This window comes from Canis lupus, chromosome 27 (assembly GCF_003254725.2).
Source record: "Canis lupus dingo isolate Sandy chromosome 27, ASM325472v2, whole genome shotgun sequence".
In the NCBI taxonomy this organism is placed as follows: domain Eukaryota; kingdom Metazoa; phylum Chordata; class Mammalia; order Carnivora; family Canidae; genus Canis; species Canis lupus.
The window spans coordinates 8,627,496-8,645,849 of NC_064269.1; the positions used below are offsets into that span (position 1 = coordinate 8,627,496).

Below are 18,354 nucleotides of genomic sequence, written 5' to 3' on the forward strand. Positions count from 1 at the left end.
GGCAGGGGGTGGGGAGAGCACACAAAGGTTTATCAGACAAACTTATCCCTGCCATTTATTATGTGACTTTAAGAAAGTTTCTGAGTTATCTAAGTCTCACATCTTCCATCTGTAGCTTATACATAATATTACCTTATTCTTAGGGAGATGAAACAACATGCATTATTTACCATTATTGTTATCTTTCCGATTTACAAATCACTAATAGTAATGGCTTTGCGCTTGATAAGAAGTCTGATTTTTTAATTTTTTAACAAAAAAAGTTTTGAAAATCAAACTGTTTATGACTTAATCCTCTGGCAGCATAGCAATCCGGATATTTTTGAAAAGGCGCTCTCAACAGCTAAACACTTAGACACTGGATAAAGTACAATAAACAAACATTTTTAAATGTGTTGTATACCTTGCAAGAAAGTACGGAAAATCCTCAAGATTCTCACCCTTCCCCAACAAAAACAAAGCACCACGCTGAAATCAAAGGTGATTAAATGAGGAATTATGGATACTTTGGGGTTACATGCCAAGATTGAGAACCTAGCATCTTTTATATTATATAGCATTCAGGACCCAAAAAACTAGGTCCCAAGGCCCATACAAGTTGAGAGAAGTAATTCTGAGACACACCCCCTAATGCTTACTGAATAAAATTGAGACATGTGAAGAGGCTATAGTCTCAGTGAATGGATGAGTGAAGAAAATCCCCTGCAGTAACATAGGCAAAATAAAAAAACAAAAACAAAACCTATATATCATCACCATAGCTTCAAGAGGAAAACAAAACAAAATAATAGAATGTATAAACTATTATCACATGGGTCTGGATTGAGATGTATACATTCCTTATGCACAGGGCCAAGAAATTAAAATGATCCCAGGTTGGTAGCCCCTTTTGACACCCAACAAAAATAATCAAATCTTTTCCACAGCAAAGTATTATCAGCTTAATACTTATAAGTATTATAAGTATTATAAGCCCCTCAGAATTTCCTGAAAATAAATTCACCCAAAAACAAGTTCACTGTAAAATTAAACAAATGCACAAGGAATAAAAAACAAAAAACAACAGATTTAGACTTGTAATGACTTCCAATATTAGCATTATGAGATGAACAACAATAACAAAAAGACTGAATGTGAAGTGTTAAAGATGGAATTGAAAATATCACAAGAAAAGGGACTATCAATATGTGACCAGGCAGATGTTAAATGGAACCACATACAACTTCTAGGAAGAAAAATACAATCATTGCAATTCCCAAAGCAACAGACAGGTTAAATGGTGGATTAGGCATAGTAGAAGAGAGAATTAATGAATTGAAAGATAAATTTGAAGATACTACCCAGAATGCATCAGAATTGTAACAGATGGGAAATAAGAAAGAGACATGACGATAGAGTGAGAAAGATAATAGAGAAAACAGGAAAAGGAAAAATGTCTTTTTTATTGAAGTAAAGTGGGCACACAATGTAACATTAATTTCAGAGTGACTTTAGGACTCAACACATTATGCAATGCTCACCATAAGTGTAGCTACATCTGTTACCATTCAACATATTACAGTACCACTGAGTATATTCCCTGTGCTGTGCCTTTCATTCCTCTGAATTATTCATCATGTAACTGGAGGCCATACCTCCCTCTTCACTGTACCATTTTACTTATCTCCCTAACCCCATTCTCTCTGGCAGCCATCAGTTTTTTTTCTCTGTATTTATGGGTCTGTTTCTGATTTGTTTGAATTTTGTTCATTTGCTTTTTTAGATTCCATATGTAAGTGTAATCATATTAGTCTCACTTAATTCACTTAGCATGATATCTTCTAGGTCCATCCATGTTGTTGCAAATGGCTACATCATCTTTTTTAGCGCTGAGTAATATGGAAGAGGAAATTAAAAAAAAAATATATATATATATGTCTATGTATATATATAGACTTCAGGATAAGATTCTTTTTCAGATTCAGGAGGCCCAGTGAATTACAACAGGATAAATACAATAAGAAATCACATTTAAAAAGAAGAAGAAGAAATCGCATTTAGAAACATTACAGGGAAATTGTATTACTTCCCAAACAAATAGATATATTAGTAACAAACCAGAGAAAAGATCACCTTCAAGGGGGCAACGAGTAGATTAACAGCCGATTTCTCAACAGCAACAATAGGAATCAGAAGGCAGTGAAAGCATATCTACAAAATACCAACAGAAGATGACTTTCCACTTATAACAGTCTACCCAGCAAAACTGTTTCAAAATGAAAGTGGAATAAGTATGTTTTCAGATAAAGAACATTTTATAACCAATAAGCCCTACCAAAAGAATTTTCAAAGGATATTATTTCAGGAAGAAGGGAAGTCTGAGATGCAAGCAGCAAAGATTTCTAGAGAAATTGGTGTGAATGTGCACATATCTAAACAATTAATGTAAAAATAGCAAAATGACCCGGCTAAAAATAAGGGACACTAATTACTTTACTGTTTCCTTCTAATTTTTTTTTCTAATTTTGATCATATAAAATTTAAAAAATTTTAAAAATTAAACTGTCTTTTTGAAATAGCTGAAGGTTCAACATTAAGACTCTTTGTTTTAGGGAAATAACAATTTACTTGTAACAATACCAGTTATAAAGGAACTATTCTAGATTCTAAAAACCATGGTGAAATGAAAAAGAAGCAACTTTGTTGTGCAGGATACATGTTGCCTACAGTATTCTAGCACATACCTCTTTTTGGAGCCTCCAGTTCTCTCTTTTAAATACTTCTGCATGTATATTAGATCAATAAAAATGTAGAACATTAATTTCATAGAACACTAAGCAAAATTATAGCACAATTCCATAAGCAAATAGGAAGGATACACACCACAATAACTCAGGAAAATTATTTCAAATGTGTCCTAGTAAGTAAAGGATAGTTACATTCAAGATTTCATTTGAAAAATGTGATACACCATTTGAGATGAGCAATGCTTTTAGTATTAGCAAAACACTTAGCTACTCATTCAACTTTTCTTAATATGTAATTTTTTATGGTAGCAGAAACTTCTTTATTTAGATGGAACTTAAGTTGGGCACTCTCTAGAATTTTCTGCTGAATACCATTTCTCAAAGGATTGCAAAATGTGAGGAACAATCCAAAAATGTGCCTTTGTTTTTATTATTGAAGTTATATGCATATCTCAGTAGAAGGGGGAAAGACACAAAGATAATTTTGTATCTTTTATATAAAATAACCCTTTCACTTGGATGTGATGCCCAGAGATATTTTATGGTGACAATGTGCTTACAGTGCATCTGTTGCATGAGACAGACTTTTTCTAGCATTATCAATAAAGACTCTTAGGTTAAGCTGTCAATGATCTAGAATCAACAGTAAGAGACTTGGGCATTTAACAAGCAGGACATTGACAATAGAAGAAATCAAAGGCAAGTATAGGGAAGCAATGTTCAAAAAATGAAATCGATGCTCTATCAAATTCCAGACCTTGACCCTCACTGCAGCTATTATTCGAGACCCTGGAGAAGGGGATTATAAAATCAGCTTCTTTGGGACTTTTGAGTTTAAGATCTATGATACTAAATTGTGAACAGCTTGAGGTGAAAGATGCAGTGGTTTTCAACCATGTTTGAACTCTCAATTTATATTTAAAATGTTTACATTCATACTTATAAATTATATTTTTTCTAAAGTATTCTTATCCAAAAACAAAACAAATTAAAAAATAAAGTATTATCCAGTTTTTTGATAAGGTATGTATTAGTCCTATACTTAATCCTTTCTATATTTTAAGGATTTATCATGACTCACTGTGAAATTTTCTACATTTTATTGGTAAATTTTGCTAATTTATTTATATAATGATTGTTGGTCCTTTGAATAAATATGTTATAATTATTTTTCTGGGAATTATAATTAAATCTAAAGTTTTAAAATATTTTTACAGCAAATAATATTTATTCCTGTGTTATTTTATTTCCTTTCTTTTTTCATCAATCTTACTGGTGTTTTGTAATTTTTCTAATCATTTAAAAGCCTTAAGATTATGGACACTGTTGGGACACCTGGGTGGCTTACCGGTTGAGCATCTGCATTTGACTCAGGGCATGGTCCCAGGGTCCTGGATCGAGTACCACATTGGGCTCCTGCAGGGAGCCTGCTTCTCTCTCTGCCTATGTCTCTGCCTCTCTCTCTGTGTCTCTCATGAATAAATAAATAAAATCTTTAAAAAAAAAGATTATGGACACTGTTGATAAACCTCATTTTTCTTAAATCATTATACTGATTTTTGCTCTTATTTCTTTTTCTCTAAAAAATGAGTTCTGTGATACTGTATATTGCTTTTACAGTGAATTGGGGGGTTGGATGAAATTGGTCAAAAGGCATAAACTTCCAGTTACAAGATAAATTCTGAGATTATAATCTACCACATGATGACTAGCTAACATTTCTGTATGATGTATTTGAAATTTGCTAAAAGAATAGATTCAAAGATTCTCATCAAAAGGAAAAAGCTTTCTGAGGGGTAACTATATAAGATGATGAATGTTAACTAACTAAACTCATTATGGTGATCATTTTGTGCTACATGGGGGTCAAGTCATTATGCTGTATATCTCAAATGTGAACAGTGCTGTATGTCAGTTACATCTCATTAAAACTGGAAAAAAATATTCCACTTTGGAATATTCAGCTTTTTTAATGTTTTAATTTTTATTTTTTAAAAAGATTTTATTTATTTATTCATGAAAGACACAGAGAGAGAGGCAGAGACACAGGTCAAGGGAAAAGCAGGCTCCCTGCAAGGAGCCTGATGCAGGACTTGATTCTGGATTCTGGGATCACGCCCTGGGCCAAAGGCAGATGTTCAACCGCTGCATCCCATTCAGCTTTTTTAAAAAAGGAAACCCTGCCACTTTTAACAACATAGAAGAACCTAAAGGACCTTATGCTGGCTGAAATGAGTCAGACACAGAAATACAAATACTGCATTATGTGACTCCCATATAGAATCCAAAACAGTCAAACTCTTAGAAGCAGTGGGGATCAAGGAAGGGGGCAATGGGGAGATGTTGAGGGGTTAAAAATTTAAGTTGTGCAAGATAACTGAGTTCTGGAAATAGAATGTACAATGATGTGACCACATACCATATTACATACTTGAAATTTACTACATAGGTAGATCTTAAGTGTTCTCACCACAAACATTTTTTGAAAAAGAGGAAATGTAGTGACATCATCAAGGTGGCACCAAGAATGACAACATCATTCTTGACTTTGCATCTCCACACAAGAACAACAATTATTCAAGAACAAGATGGCACTGAGAGAATCCTAGATGATGGAGGTGAGGTTGAAGCACCCCTCTGTACCTGAAAGACCAAGACAGACTACATTACAAGGTAAGAGCAGCACTACATAATGGCTGCGTTGCCCCTCCCCTAGATCAGCGCAGGACCATGCAGAGAGGTCTCTCCTGAACGTCTGGTTCCCCCAGTGGGCAGAGAACCCAGGGGTACGAACAGCCTCCCCAGCATTGCAGGCCATTTTGTGGGAGCCTCTAATCTGATGTCATACCATAAGGACTGTAGAAGGATGTTCAGAGCTCAGTTGTTTGGAATCTGAATGTGACAGGAGGGGAATGGGCTTGCAACAACTAGTACATGGATCTTGGCAGACTGAGTTCATACTGGCAAATAGTAATTCCAACCAGCAACCTTGCTTACCCACAGAGCCAAGTTGGGGATGGACTCTCACCCAGGAACTTGGAAGGGTGCAGATCCGCCTCAACTGGATCCTCAAGCAAAGAGTTTTGCGGGTTCTAGAGCCCAGTTTGTGCATGTCTAAGCAAGGTGCTGAGTCACAGTCCCACGTACTGTGGAGAGTGGCTCCATCTGACAAGAGGGCTGGATGGTGACCACTCCTGGAAGCTGTGCAGTCCAGTGGTGCTCCAGCTGAGAGGAAAGCAGGTATTGCTGATTGTTCCCAGAACAAAGCCAATACAGAGCAAGGAGTGTTCCCATATTATGTCAGGCTAGGGGATTGATTCACAGACAATGCTCAGGGTAGCTCTATCCCTTCCCAACCAGAGAGCCTGTATGGGAAACTGATAGCCTGGAGCATCACCTCCCTTTTCTACCCAGGCAAAGGGGCTGAGTTATAGCCTCACTGGCTGCGGAGGGTGTCTTCTAGCTCCATCTGACCATAAGGGCTGGCAAAAATATCTGAAAGCTATGTGGCCTGGCAATACTCAAGCTGAGAGAAGGGCAGACAGAGCTAATAATTTGAAGAGCAAAGCCAGTGGCTGTGTTTGGCCAGGGAACTTGACCTGTGGGTCAGCTTGAGTTAAGACAACAAAGAGCTTTACCAGCTTTAGAGCAGCCTCTTCTCACTGTGCCCAGGAAAGAAATCTAATTCATAGTCTCATTACTGAATACAGCCTTTAGCCTGTCACCAGGAAACTTAACCAGAGCACATGGAAAGCTGTATAGCCCTTTCAACAGTCTGATATACAATAGTGTTTGAACAGAGTGCAGCCTGTGATTTCTCCACCTGCAGAGCAAAATAGGTGGCCTCACCAGACCAGGGAATTAAGTGCACAATGAGCTTTTTGGCCCTGCACCCTGGCTTGCTGTCCTGCCAGGGTATGGAAGCTAATTTCCAACCCCATCTACAACTGCATGTAGTACTACAGCCTCACTTGGGTAAGGAACAAAGCCATCAGTCCTACCCAATTTTTCTCTAGTCAGTGACTCACCATTCCCAACCTATCCCCATCCTTAGAGCTCAAAACGGTTGCCTTGTCCCAAAGTAGACCATAATAGTAGACCCTACCTGCTGAAAAACATTACCCACAGACACCTCCAGAAACCCAAACTGAACTGACAGGTAAAGAATTCTCTCTGCTAAGCAAACCTGTAAAGTCTGGAAAAGGAGATTTTCATATGCACAGACACTAATGTAAGGAATCAAAGATCACAAAAAACATCAGATAAATATGACATCATCCAAAGAAACTAATAAAGCACCAGCAATCCACCCTAAAGAAATGGAGATCTATGAACTGTCAGGTAAAGAGTTCAGAATAATCCTCTTAAGGAACTTTAGTGAATTCTAAGAAAATGCAGACAATTATGTGAAATTGAAAAAAAAATGCTGGATAAAAAGAAATTTGATAAGCAAATAGCAACCACCAAAAAAAAAAAAAATCTAGACTTGAATAACTGAACTGAAGAATTCAGCAGAGTTTCAAAAGTAGACTCAACCTTGCAGAAGAAAGGATCAGCACCCTGGAAGATAGGACATTGAAAATTACCTAGTCAGAGGAGTAAAAAAAAAAAAAAAAAGAAAAAGAAAAGAAAATGAAGAAAGCCTACAGGATTTATAGGATGCAATGAAAAGAAGAAATATTCACACTGTGGTAATTCCAGAAGAAGAGAAAGAGAAAGGGACAGAAGGTATGTTTCAAGCAGTAATAGCTGAGAGCTCCCCAAACCTGGGAAAAGAAATGGACAATCAAATCTTTAAGGCCTAAGGGACCCTAAATAGGTTGAACTTAAATAGGATAAATAGGATTACACCAAGACACAATATAATTAAATTCTCAAAAGTCCAAAACCAAAGAAAGAATTTTGAGAACAGGAAGAGAAAAGAGAGGTTACGTAACAGGAACTCCTATAAGAGTAGAAGGAGATTTCTCAACAGAAATTTTTCAGGTCAACAGAGACAGGAATGATGTATTCAAAATATCAAAAGAAAATAACTGGTAACCAAGACTTCTATACCAGTTTGACTTCTATACCAGCTGTGCTTCAGAAATGAAGGATGGATAAAGACTTTTCCAAACAAAAGCTGAAGGAGTTCATTCCCACTGGATTTGCCTTACAAGAAATGGTAAAAAAAGACTTCTCTGAGTGGCAGTTAAAGAACACTAATATCATAAAGACACAAAAAGGTAGTATAAATCTCAGTGGTAATGGTAAATATACAGTCATAATGTGATTCTGCAATATCATGCACAAAGAAATTCTAGTTTAAAAGTTAAAGAAGGGGCACCTGGGTGGTTCAGTGGTTGAGCAACTGCCTTTGGTTCAGGTCGTGATCCCAGGGTCCTGGGATTGAGTCCTGCATCAGGCTCCCTACAGAAGGAGTCTGTTTCTCCCTTTGCCTATATCTCTGCCTCTTTCCTGTGTCTGTCTTTCTTTCTTTCTTTCTTTCTTTCTTTCTTTCTTTCTTTCTTTCTTTCTTTCTTTCTTCTTTTTTATTTATGATAGTCACACAGAGAGGGAGAGGCAGAGACATAGGCAGAGGGAGAAGCAGGCTCCATGCACTGGGAGCCCGACGTGGGATTCGATCCCGGGTCTCCAGGATCGGGCCCTGGGCCAAAGGCAGGCACTAAACTGCTGTGCCACCCAGGGATCCCCCCTGTGTCTTTCTTGAATAAATAAAATCTTTTTAAAAAGTTAAAAAAAAGGAGCAAAGGTAACCATAATTCAATAATCTATTATTAGTTACATGATATAAAAACCATGTAAGTTGTATCAGCAGCAATCTAAAATGTGAAAGAGAAAAGAAGTAAAAGTGTAAAGTATATAAATTCTATTAAAATTAAGTTATCAGTTTAAAGTAGGGTATTATGAGTTTAGGATATTTATGTAAGCCTCATGGTAACCAAAAGGGGAAATCTTTAGCAATTACACTAAAGAACACAATAAAGGAGTCAAAACATACTGATACCAAAGACATCAAAACACACAAAAAAGATAGCAAGATAAGAAACAATACTGGATCTACAAAACAACCAGAAAACAATAAAGAGAATGGCAATAGTAAAAGTGTAAAAAAATATAAGTCCTTACCTATCAATAATTATTTTAAACGTAAAGAACATAAAGAACATTCTCCAATCAAAAGACATAGAATGACAGACTGGATTTAAAAAAAAAAAAAAAAGGTTCAACAAATGCTGCCCATAAGAGATTCACTTTAGCCTTAAAGACACACTGAGAGCAAGGTAATAGAAAAAGACCTTTCAGGGGATCCCTGGGTGGCTCAGCAGTTTGGCCTCTGCCTTTGGCCCAGGGCGCAATCCTGAAGTCCCGGGACCGAGTCCCACGTCAGGCTCCCGGCATGGGCCTGCTTCTCCCTCCTTCTGTGTCTCTGCCTCTCTCTCTCTCTCTCTCTCTGTGTGTCTATCATAAATAAATAAATCTTTAAAAAAAAGAAAAAAAAAGAAAAAGATCTTTCAAGCAGATGGTAGCAACAACAAAAAAGTAGGGTTAGTAATATTTATATCAGATAAAATAGACTTTAAACTAAAAATTATAAAAAAACAAAAAGGTCATTATATAATGAGAAAAGGATCAATCAAGAAGCATAAAAATTGTAGGAGCACCTGGGTGGCTTTGTAGTTTAAGCGTTTGACTCTTGGCTTCAGCTCAGGTCATGATCTCAGGGCCATGAGATCAAGCACCTGTTGAGCTCCGTGCCCTGCGTGGAGTGAGTCTGCTTGAGATTCATTCCCTCCCCTTTGCTCCTCCCCCAGCATGCTCTTTCTCTCTCATAAATAAATAAATAAATAAATAAATAAATAAATAAATAAATATCTTTTTAAAAAAGTGACAGTTATAAATATTTATGCACCCAACATCAGAACACCTAAATATATAAAGCAAAAATTGACAGAGCTATAAGGAGAAATAAACAGTAATATAGTACTAGTTGGGGGCTTTAATACCTCACTCTCAACAATGGATAGATCATCCAGGCAGAGAATCGATAAGGAAACAGTTTCTTATTGAAAGAAAAACCTTTCTACAATACTGTAGACCAAATGGACCTAATAAAATATACAGAGCCTTCTATCCAACAACAGCAGAATACACATTTTTCTTTTTTTTTTTTTTTAAATGTTATTTATTTATTCATGATAGAGAGAGAGAGAGAGAGAGAGGCAGAGACACAGGCAGAGGGAGAAGCAGGCTCCATGCCCGGAGCCCGATGCGGGACTCGATCCCAGGACTCCAGGGTCACGCCCTGGGCCAAAGGCAGGTGCTGAACCGCTGAGCCACCCAGGGATCCCCCAGAATACACATTTTTCTAAAGCACAGAACATTTTCTAGGATAGAACATACGTAAGGCCACAGAATAGCCTTAGATAATTCAAGAAGATTGAAACCATATCAAGTATCTTCTCTGGCTACAATATACTGTACTATGTTGAACAACCAACGAATCAAAAAAATTAAAGGGGAAAGAAAGTTTCTTGAGACAAATGAAAATGTGTCAATTTCGAATGTCAGAACTTATTGGATATAGCAAAAGCAGTTTTAAGATGGAAGTTCATAGCAATAAATGCCTACAGTAAGAAGTAATAAATATCCCAGATAAACAACATAATTTTATGCCTTAACGAACTAGAAAAAGAACAAACTGATCCCAAAGTTAGCAGTAGAAGAAAAATAACTAAGATTAGAGCAGAAATGAATGAAATAACAGAAAAACAATAGAAAAGATTAACCAAACTAAAATAGTTTTCTGAAAAGATAACAAAATTGACAAGCCCTTAGCTAGACCAGCCAAGGAAAAAATAGGGAGGACCCAAATCAACAAAATCATAAATGGAAAAGGAGACATTATAATGGATACCACAGAAATTCAAAAGATCACAAGGGGCTGCTATGAACAAATATATGCCAACAAACTGGACAATCTAGAAGAGATGGAAAAATTCTTAGACACCTACAACTTACAAAGAATAACTCAGGAAGAAATAGAAAACCTGAATATACCGATTACTAGTAAGAAGATTAAATCAGTAATAAAAAAGCTCTCAATGAAATAAAGCCTAGAATCAGATGACTTCATTAGTGAATTTTACTAATTTATTTAAATTTACATCTAAAGAATTAACACCAATGTTCTTCAAACTCTTCCCCAAAACTAAAGAGTGAATACTCCCAAACTCCTTTTAGGAAGTCAATATTGTCCTCATACCAAAATCAAAAGAGAACACTACTTGAAAAGAAAACTATCATAAATAAATAAATAAATAAATAAATAAATAAATAAATAAATAAATAAATAAAAAAGAAGAGAAAACTATAAATCACTATCCCTGATGAATATAGATGCAAGAATTCCCAATAATAACTAGCAAACTGAATTTAGCAGCATATTAAAAGGATCATTCAGCATGATCAAATGGGATTTATTCCTGTTGTACAGGAATATATCACATTAATAGAATCATATGTTCATCTCAATAGATACAGAAAAAGCATCTGACAAAATTCAACATCCATTCACAATAAAAATGCTTAACAAATTAGACATAGAAGAAATGTATCTCAACATAATAAAGGCCAAATATGACAAGCCCACAGCTAACATCATACTCAATGGTGAAAGGATGAAAGCTTCTCCTCTAAGATCAGGGATAAGACAAGGATGCCCACTGTCACCATTCCTATTCAACATAGTCCTGGAAGTCCTAGGGAAAGCAATCAGGCAAAACAAAACAAAACAAAAGTTATCAGAATTGGAAAAGAAGAAGTAAAATTTTCTTTATTTGCAGACAACATGATTTTATATAGGGACAATCCAAAATAATCTTTAAAAACCTGTTCTATCTAATCAATGAATTCAATAAAGTTACAGGATAAAGAATTAATATACAAAAATCAGCAGTAGTATACACTAGTAATACACTAGTAATGAAACTTCTGAAAAAGAAATAAATTGTTCCTGTTTGCAATAGCATCAAAAATAATAAAATACTTAGGAATAAATGTAACCGAAGAGGCAGAAAAAAAAAATCTCTTCACTGAAAACTCCAAAACACTGATGAAAAATATTGGAGAAGACACAATTAAATGAAAAGGCGTGCCATGTTCATGGATTGGAAGAATTAACATTGTTAAAATGCCAATACTACCAGAAACCATCTACAGATTCAGTGAAATCCCTATTAAGATTCCAGTGGCATTTTTTATAAAAGTAGAAAAAAATACTCCTAAAATTTGTATGGAACCACAAAAGACCCCAAACAGGAAAAAAAAAAAAAAAAAAAATTCCAGAGAAAGGAGAACAAAGCAGGAGTTAACACATTTTCTGATTTCAAGCTATCAGATAAAGCTATAGTCATCAAAACAATATGGTAATGGCATAAAAACAGACACATAGGGGCACCTGGGTCGCCCAGTTGGTTGAGTGTCTCTGCCTTTGGCTCAGGTCATGATCCCAGGGTCTTGGGATTGAGCCCCATGCCAGGCTGCCTGCTCAGTGGAGAGTAAGCCTCTCCCCGCCTCCATCTGCCTCTCCCCACTGCTCCTGCTCTCTCTCTCTCTCTCTCTCTCTCTCTCTCTCTCTCTCGTGCACTTTCTCTCTCAAATAAAATCATTTAAAGAAATTTTTAAAAAACCAAATGGACACATAGACCAATGGAACAGAACTGAGAGCCCAGAAATACACCCAAGTATATATGGTAACTAATATACAACAAGGTAGCCAAGACTACTCAATGGAGAGTCTTTTCAATAAACAGTGCTGGGATAATTGGATATTTGCATGTGAAAGAATGAAACTAGACCCCCGTCTCACACCATTCACAAAAATTAACTTGGAATGGGTTAAAGTCTTAAATGTAAGACCTGAAACATTGAATTCCTAGAAGAAAACATAGAAACAAAGCTCCTTGACATGATCTTAGTAATGATTTTTTGGTTATGACGCCTGAATCACAGTAACAAAGGCACAAGTAAACAAGTTGGGACCACATCAAACTAACAAGCTTCTGTACAGCAAATGAAACCATCAACAAAGTGAAAAAACATCCTGTGGAATAGGAAAAAATATTTGTGAACCATATATCTCATACCAAAATGTACAAAGAACACATACAACTCAATAGCAAAAAACTCAAATAATCCAATTTAAAAATGGGCAAAGGGCCTGAATAGATATTTCTACAGAAAAAATATGAAAGGCCAACAGGTACATTGAAAAGATTCTCAAAATCACTAGTCATAAGGAAAATGCAAATTAAAATCACGTGAGATATCACCTGATGCCTGTTAGAATGGCCATCCTCAAAAAGACAAGAGATAACAAATGCTGGCATTGATGTGGCAAAAAGGGAACACTTGTGCACTGTTGGTTGGACCGTAAACTGGTACAGCCATTAAGGAAAACAGTATGGAGGATCCTCAAAAAATTAAAAATTGAACCATATGATCCAGCAATTCCACTTCTGGGAATATATTCAAAGACAATGAAAATGCTACCTTGGAAAGATATCTGTACCCTCATGTTCAAAGCAGCAGCATTTATAATAGCCAAGATGTAGAAACAACCTAAGTATCCACTAATGGATGAATGGATAAAGAAGTTGTGTGAGAGAGATATAGAAAATGGAATCTTATTCAGCCATAAAAAAAAGTGAGGAAATCCTGCCTTTTGTGACAACATGGATAGACTTTGAAAGCATGGTCCTAAGTGAGACAGAGAGAAGCAAAAATTGTATGCTCTCATGTATATGTGTAATGTGAAAAGAAAAAATTTTAAAACTCTAAACTCATAGAAAGATAGATTAAACTTATGATTGCCAGAGGTAGGAGTGGGGGAAGGAGGTTTGGATTAGGGCAATCAAAAGGTACAAACATTCAGTTATGAGGTAAGTAAGACCTAGGGATGTAAAATACAACATAATGAATATAGATACCACTACTATAAGATACATGAGAAAGTTGTTAAGAGACTAAATCCTAAAAGTTCTAGTCACAGAAGAGATATTTTCCTATGTTCTTTTTTCTTTTCTTCTTATTGTATGTGTATTGAGAAGGTGGATGTTAACCTATTATAATAGTTTCATAAAACATGTAAATCAAACCATCATGCCATACATCTTATACAGTGATATATGTCAACTATTTCTCAATAAAACTAGGGGAAGGGGCACCTGAGTGGCTCAGTGGTTGAGAGTCAGCCTTCAGCCCAGGGTGTGACCCCGGGGGTCCTGGGATGGAGTCCCACATCAGGCTCCCTGCAGGGAGCCTGCTTCTTCCTCTGTCTATGTCTCTGCCTCTCTGTGTCTCTCATAAATAAATAAATAAAATCTTTTTTAAAAAACTAGGTGGAGGGATCCCTGGGTGGCGCAGCGGTTTGGCGCCTGCCTTTGGCCCAGGGCGCGATCCTGGAGACCCGGGATCGAATCCCACATCGGGCTCCCGGTGCTTGGAGCCTGCTTCTCCCTCTGCCTGTGTCTCTGCCTCTCTCTCTCTCTCCGTGTGACTATCATGAATAAATAAATTTTAAAAAAAAGAAAAAAATGTTTAAAAAAAAAAAAAACTAGGTGGAAAAAAGAAAATGGTAACTATATGAAGCTATGCTTAATATGTTAATTAGTTTGATTGTGATTATATCACAATGTATATCAAAGTATGTTATATATGTCTTATATATAACTATGTCAATTACATCTGAAAGCTGCAAAAATTTAAAAAAATATTGGCACTCAATAAGTAGAAAATAGCATATCATCTCAGTTCATAAACGTATTATTAATTTGAAACATAGATAGGCTAGTCTCTAAAGGCCTGGCTAAAAATAGTAACACAATACTAAGAACAGAGGTGCTTGATAAATATTTGCCATTAACTATGACTTTGGACAAGTCATCATTACCTTTTTATGCCTCTGCTTTCCCCTCTTAAATCAAGATAATAACTTCTACAGTTTCCTCATTAGCTAAGCATCAAGAGTTAATGTGTTAGTAGTGTTTGAAAGTGCTCTTGTCATAGCTCCACAGAACAAAACTAAATGAAGAATTATGCCTGTTTTTTTAAGAGAGAAACTGAAAGAACTGAGAAAAGACGTATATTTTTATCAAAATTGGGTTGTACCTTGAACAAAACGGGGTTTTTCTGAAGGATCAACAAAGTTCAAATCAAAAGAAGCCACAGAATTGCAGAAACTTTAGAAGTCACATGTCCTAGAAGTAGTAAAGTTAGTTTGTGATTTGAGGCAGAGGGAGAAAATATATTATCTCTGTTGGATGAAGTCATCCACTCCCAAACTGCTAATGTTTTTTTCTACTATTTTGAAACAGATCAGGGAGGAATATTTCAGCTACTGCTTTTAGCATGCCACTGAGTGAGACTATTGGACGGTCTAAGGGCAAGCCAGTTCCTGGTTTCCATCTATTACATGCTTACCGTGTCATTAAAAAAAAAAAAGTATTTTAAGAAAGCCTTTTGAAAACAGTAAAAGCAATATTTTTGAAATGGTGAAAACCTTTTGTCAAGCAACTGTGCTTCCAACTTTTTCCATTATATCCAAGGCACATGGTAAAAACAGTAAATTTTGTACGGTAAAATAGGATGAACATAGGGGGTTGCTTAAAGAAGAGACTGTCCCTATCCACTTGCTACAAGGATAGAGGGGATCATTGTATTGAAACACGTGCAACCCATTCAGGCACAGAGGGCTAGGATGTTGTACTCTAGACTTTATGTGGTATTTGGTGAAGAAAGAAGTTCCATGCATTAATGACTCATTTTTGATGCATTGTCATCAAAACCTCAGTCAGTAGTCCCGGAAGAAGCTTTGCCTATTGCTAGGAAAGCCAGTGAGTCCCTTAAAATCATTTTGTCATGAAATGTGAATATATGACATTCTCATTTGCACGGAAATGTACTGACTCTCCCAAGGAACAATCGCAAAGCGTGTGATTAAGTTTTAAACATTTTTCTTTTGTTATTTTTGAAAAGAAAACAAAGCCCATTCTAAGAACAGTATGACAGGGAAAAGCCCATTCGAGTCTTCTTTGGTAAATTAACTGAGGTGAATTTTTAAATGTTGCTTAAGATCATGAGAGAAAAGATTTAAGAGAAACAGCTATGTAAAGTGTCCAGTGATACAGGAAGTGATTCTGCAAATAAAGTGGGGGTGGGAGGTGGGGATAAGCTTTATCAATTTTTCTGAAGGCAGTAATCCACAAAACCCAAGAAACAATGCAAAGCCCTTTTGAAGGTTGCTTCCTCCGATAATCTTAAAAATTGTTACAGATGTTACGCATGACATGAATGTTGCTATGGGTAAAGACTACTCCTTAGAGTCTATTTTTGCAAAGAGAACAACCTTCTCAATGAAATTTTCTTTTGAGGAGAATTAAAGATAACTTTTTCCTTCCAGTTTGCATTTTAATTCTTTTTCCAGAATGAAGCTGTTAATCTTTGTGTGAAAAAACAAGGAGGACATAGTCTTGGTAAAGATTTTTTTGTGTGTTTGTTATGTAAGGAAGATCAATAATCAATGTAATAAAAATAATTGTATGTGAACATTATAGTGCATGCTTTATGAACATTTTTCCAGAGAGAATATAGTTTTCATTTGATTCACATAAAGGTCTGGCTCCACTTCTTCTACCTCATAGTTTATGGATTGCTATTATAGAGTATCAGAATACTGTTCAGATCATACAATCTTTCCTTTGAACTCCCAATAACCTAATTATTATCAACACTCCTTTGGTATCTTTAATATCACTTTTACTATTGGATATATGTTTTAGGTTTATCTCATCTTTATAACATACATCCTAAGGGTAGAGGGATACCTTTTCTCCCAGTTTAACTGGCAGTACATGGCAAATTTTTCTTTGGTTGCTAGTTAATTTTTTAAAATTCTATTTTAAGATCAAACAATATGACAATACATTAATGGACTGCTGCATGTATTGTACTGATCCAAAGGGTGTGCTAGTTTTGCGCTTTTGAGAATTTGAATTACGTTGGTCACAGATTAGATCCTAAGCACCTACTTCTATTGTATATACCTAATGTAAGTTCTAAGTATTTTAACTTTATAGTATACATTCCTATTCCAGTAAGGGCAAATTCCCCTAGATTTTTGCCCAGATTTTCCCCAACACCTAGAATTTTGCTTTGCACATAATAAGTCCTCAACAACAACAACAAAAAAAGTCCTCAACAAATATTTATTAACTGGGGAAATTGTAACAATTCAGTGACAGATTCAGTGACAGGTGGGTTGCCTAAAAACTGTAGGCTTTTCCCTACATATTATAGGTACAAGAACAGGATGAGGAGTGCATAGTACTGATTTTACTACTAACTTTGCTTTGCCTTACTTCTCTCTCTTCCTGTTCAAGTGTTTGGTGGAAGGAAAGAGCAGTACATAAAATAATGAAGTTTGAGGGGCACCTGGGTGGTACAGTTGGTTGAGTGTCTGACTCTGGGTTTCTCTCAGGTTTTGATCTCAGGGTCATAAGATCGATCCCTGCTTTGGGCTCTGTGCTCAGTGCAGTCTGCTTGGGATTCTCTCTCCCTCTCTCTTGTCCCTCTTCACCTGACTTTCTCTCTCTTTCTAAAAATAAATAAATCTTTTTAAAAACTATTTTATCTATTTATTCATGAGAGACACAGAGAGAGGCAGACATATAGGCAGAGGAAGAAGCAGGCTCCACTCAGGAAGCCTGATATGGGACTTGATTCTGGGACTCCAGGATCATGACCTGAGCCAAAGGTAGATGCTCTACTGCTGAGCCACCCAGACATCCCTAAGTAAATAAATCTTTAAAAAAATAGCAAAGATTGAAAGTTGTGACTAAATGCTTTATCACCATTAATCCTGGTAAGGATATTGTTATTTCTATACCAAACTCTATTTATACATCAAAGAGACTTTTTACTTCTCCATCAAATCAAGTCATCTGTACAACAAATACAGTAACCAAAGCTAATTTTTTTATTAAATACTTACTATGTACCGGGAACTGTATTAAATACTTTAATCTTCCATTTAATACTTGTAACAATCCTGTAAAGTAGATACTGTGATTATCCCCATTTTATATATGAAGAAATAGGACTTAGAGATGGTTAAGTATTTCACTTGTTATCACTCCCATAAGGTGAACCTGGGATTTGCATCCTGGCAGTCTGGACCCAGACCCAACATGTTGACTACTTCAGGTCATTACATTTGAAGTTGAAGCATGACAATGGCAAGGAGCTGTATTTCTCTACTTCTGTGTTGACAAAGTCAGTGTTATACTTTTCATTGGCTAGTGAGAACTTTGAGGGACAATCAACCTTTCTTTTGTAAAGCCTTTTTTGTGTGTGTGCATATGTGTTTAATGTGCAAGGTTAATTCCTTAGTGTGGCCTCATCTTAATGTCTGTAGCTGTTAACAAAATTTGGAACAGTATTTGAAAATGAAGTGTTGCACAATGTTATTTTTATCCTTATTTTTCATTTTAATACAATAAATTGCAGATATAGTTCAGGGTTACCATAAGTGTCCTTCTTCACAACTTTAAAGGGTCAATGCCAAGTA

The 18,354-nt window shown here is 36.0% G+C and overlaps 1 long non-coding RNA gene across 1 annotated transcript; it reads left to right on the forward strand.

Moving 5' to 3' along the window:
* The first annotated feature begins 5,103 nt into the window (after positions 1-5,103).
* LOC125753856 (uncharacterized) lies at positions 5,104-18,301 on the forward strand. Its single transcript, XR_007406534.1, has 2 exons — positions 5,104-5,399; positions 17,930-18,301. It is a non-coding gene; the product is annotated as an uncharacterized LOC125753856 (long non-coding RNA).
* Positions 18,302-18,354: the final 53 nt, after the last annotated feature.